Source organism: Limulus polyphemus, unplaced genomic scaffold, assembly GCF_000517525.1.
Source record: "Limulus polyphemus unplaced genomic scaffold, Limulus_polyphemus-2.1.2 Scaffold1388, whole genome shotgun sequence".
NCBI lineage: Eukaryota > Metazoa > Arthropoda > Merostomata > Xiphosura > Limulidae > Limulus > Limulus polyphemus.
Genome location: NW_013666998.1, coordinates 44,078 through 48,325, shown reverse-complemented (window position 1 = coordinate 48,325; position 4,248 = coordinate 44,078). Strand labels below are relative to the sequence as shown.

The window sequence follows — 4,248 nt, the reverse complement described above, 5'->3', positions numbered from 1 at the left end:
AATCTATAGAAATAGTTTCAAATAAAATCGATATATGTTTTATAAGATGTAGTATATGTTACTTAAACTTACTTTAATCTTGAGAAACAGCTATTTATAAACATACTGAAGTATCTATTTCTAGGGGAACATACTAAATGTTTCGACAGGACATGATTATTTCAGCATAATATCTTTCAATACATAAGTACTTTTTTTTCAATAAGTCAGTACCAGAACCACCTAGCTTCTTAAAAATGGCTACCTCTCAAATGGAACGTTAAGCGCACTCGGAGATGCATGTATATATATATATTGGTTTGGATATGTACAAACATATCTTCCACTCCATTATGATATACGAGTGATTGTAAGAAGATCTATTGGAGTTTTGTTTTGTATATATATATATATATTATATGTGTGTATGTGGTCCGTATGATAAAATTCCCACTAGGTGACACTTAACAAGAACGCAAAGATACAAGAGGACTATTTGTGCTAGCCGTCCCTAATTTAATAGTGATAGACTAGAGGGAAGGCAGCTGGTAAACACCACCCACCGCCAAATCTTGGGTTACTCTTTTACCAACGAATAGTGGGATTGGCCGTCATTTATAACGCTCCCATGGCTGAAAGAGCGAGCATGTCTGATGTGACAGAGTTTCGAACCCGCGACCCTCAGATTGCGAGTCGAACGCCCTAACAATCAGGTCACGCCAGGCTTTTTATTGTTATAGCAAAAGGACCTAACTCTGAAACTTAGACCAGGCCGCTTCGAATTTCATTTTCTTCATGTCATTAGGAAAATAACGATAGGAAATTATTATCTTTTTTATCTATCGAACTGGCTAGCTATCCATATGAAGCTTTACTTAAAAACTGAAGAAAAAAAATTGGAACCCTGTACAACATTCTATTCATCTTCATTTTTATTTGTTTTTTTAATCGTGGTGTACAATATCCTGCTAATTTCGAGTTTGTCACGCGGAAGTTCGAACGTTTGCGACTAAGGGCACGTGGAAGCGTGTGAAAATGTACAGGTGTATGGTAGTGATTCCGTTACACGCGAAGCTTTAGTTTGTTTAGCACGTTACCTTGGCAACGACTGGAGCTTGCCGAGTTCTCTATATTACCTGCAAGTTCAATCCTTCAAACATACTACCACCTATCGTCAAGGGTTCCATTACTCGACTTGACATCCTGACCCTTCAACGCAGTAAGAGAAGCTCAAGTCAGCAGAGGAACAACAGTCTCTGCTTTTCCAGCTCCAGATTTATGGTATATGCTGAGATTCATGTTTTGCTATTCTTTTGTTTGTCGTTTATGTTTAAATTTTTGAAGTATGTTGTTTTAAAAAGTTTTCGAAATTGTTAATTCTCTTGAAGTATGGGTTTGATCAAGTTCGATATTGTGTACAATTTTTATTTATCGTTTCAGATAGCACCAGTCAGTGAAAGACTTGCAAATCTACTCTGTAGGAAAACTTGGAACACAAAAGTAAGAGCATAAAATGCGAATGCTAGATTCAATGCGCATGCGCCTTATTCCGTACAAAATTGTACTCTCGTGCTGAAAGTTTAAGTTTGAAATTCTTTGAGAAAATGCTTGCCTCTTGCGATTTCTTTTTAAAATTTAAAACAAAAAAACAACTTAAAATATAAAAAACAATGTTTTTATTATTTTCTTAAATCTTGCAATATATGTTTGACGAAATTTAAATTCGTTTTCAAAGAAGGGACCCCCCAGTGGCACAACGATATGTCTGGGGACTTACAACGCTAGAAACCGGGTTTCGATACCCGTGGTGGGCAGAGCACAGATAGCTCTTTGTGTAGCTTTGTGTTTAACTTCCAACAAACAATTCAAAGAAGGGTAACCCAAAAAGTAAAATAAAGAAAATAGTTCTCAAGTCTCTCCCTTTTTTGAAACTGCTAGTTCGCAATTAACAATATTTGTCAAGCATTTTTATGGTACATAGCATTGCTATCTGTCCGTATCATAAGTTCGAATCTTGCCTCTTAAATCTTATTTAGCACACCATTTCTCAGTCACTAGCTTTGCTCTTTTAAAATTTCGTGTTTTGTTTTCCGTTGATCATTTTTAACTCGTTTCACGTTGTTTTTTTTTTATTATTGTTGTCTTTAAATATTTATCTTTGTTTCATGCCCTCTGTACAGTTTGGCTTTCCTAATCATATTCTTTTGTTCCTGACAATATATTTTCTTTCTTGCAGGTTAAACTCCTGGAATGCTTACAAGCTTCTGCATTTATGTAAATGTATGAGACAGGCCCGCCGACAAACGGGGACAAAGAGGGCAACTGCCCAGGGGCCCGGGCGAATGAAACCTGGTTATGCCGTAAAGCCCGCAAAGCATCTTTAGGATATATATTAATTATTACTCAAATTATTATTTCAGTCGTTCTTAATGTATCAAGCGTCTATATGCAAAGAAAAGCCAAAAACTATGGTTTTTATCATTAAATGAAGAGCAGCCGTTTTTACCTCACAGTATAAGCGTAAAAACGTTGATAAAGTAACAACAAATATCTATTAAATCTATAAAGTAACAAGTACATATATGATTTTGTCTGGTTTATGAGCTCGTTGCTGTCCTAATTTAGGATCTTCTTTTTAATAAATTCTTGAAAATGTTAAAAAGAGAGAGAGAGAGAGAGAAAGGGGGCCTAGCAAGGATGTTTGCCCCGGGGCCCGTGGTGGCTGTCGACATTCCTGACTATAAGCAAATGCTGTGATCGACACAAGATCCAATATTCAAATAACATCAAAAAAAGTCTTCCCAAGTACTTACTGCAGCAAAAATGACAGAACTAATTAACCAAAACAGCATTCCTCCGTGGGAAAAGATGTCGTAGTCTTTGTGAGCAACATGGAAGTCTTCATCTGGTACCACTATCTCTAATGCTCCCTAAAAAACAAAAATGACAGAACTAATTAACCAAAACAGCATTCCTCCGTGGGAAAAGATGTCGTAGTCTTTGTGAGTAACATGGAAGTTTTCATCTGGTACCACTATCTCTAATGCTCCCTAAAAAACAAAAACAAAAATGACAGAACTAATTAACCAAAACAGCATTCCTCCGTGGGAAAAGATGTCGTAGTCTTTGTGAGCAACATGGAAGTCTTCATCTGGTACCACTATCTCTAATGCTTCCTAAAGAACAAAAACAAATATGAAACTAATACATAAATGTTCAGGGACATATAAAAAAAGTTATAGAATTTAACTACAGTAAAAATGTGTGTATGTGCACTAAAGAACATCTTTATATCATAAGAAAACCTCATGCCAATCTATAACACATACTAAATATTACTAGACTTAGCATAACCACTAATAGATATTACAGTAGTAAGTTATTTATGATACACACCAATTTTCTTGGTAAATGTGGGTCAAAAAATATTACAAAATAAATGTTAAGAATACATAGCAGGATTTTATTCAGGATCTGAAGAATGGGGTCAGAAATATTTCATATTGAGGGGGAAAACATTTAAATATTGAAAATTTCTCAAGACAAACTAATACACATCTGATTCTACTACATTTACTCTCTCACTACGGGGTCAGGCAAACTGGTCGAGTTCATGACCCCAAATTGACCTTTATAGTTTCCATTAGAATTTTTAATGAAGTACTTTCACTAAACATTTCTACATGAAAATATACTCAAAGTGTTGACTACACCAAGTGCAAAGTGGTCTTTGTATTAAGATTAAAAACACTATATACGAGCTTGGTCAATTTGAGCGACCTCATAACCACCAAAAAAAAAATTTAAACAAATCAAAATTACTCTTTTTTTTTTTCCTTCTACAATGATTTCAAATTGAAACATGAAACTAAATTTCTTTACCCAAATTCCTTTAAACTTGTAACAGTATACATCTGTTTATACTTAAATTTTATTGCCCTTTGAACTGTCTAACTAATATTCTTGCCATAAAATTCGTAACTCACTTTAAGGATGTGTACCTCGTGTTACCCTATCAAATTACATAATGCATGGGCTACTCATTAGTTGTTCACGAGTATTATTAATCTTTATTTTATCTAATCTAACATGAAAAGTTTCTAATTTTTACATTTTAGTTACTTATATAATAATAAATAAAGAATATGCATGAAAAACAGGAAATGAAGTACTTACCTGGATCTCCTCTTTTTTGTTTCCTTTTTTTTTTATGTTGATGACACTTAATCGTACTTTTTATAAGAATGGTAGTACTGCACTAAATAATTT

The 4,248-nt window shown here is 34.3% G+C and overlaps 1 long non-coding RNA gene across 1 annotated transcript; it reads left to right on the top strand.

The window, feature by feature from the left end:
* Window positions 1-1,170: 1,170 nt before the first annotated feature.
* LOC111086747 lies at window positions 1,171-2,367 on the top strand. The gene is made up of 3 exons (XR_002611477.1): window positions 1,171-1,260; window positions 1,420-1,479; window positions 2,216-2,367. It is a non-coding gene; the product is annotated as an uncharacterized LOC111086747 (long non-coding RNA).
* The last annotated feature ends 1,881 nt before the right edge of the window (window positions 2,368-4,248 follow it).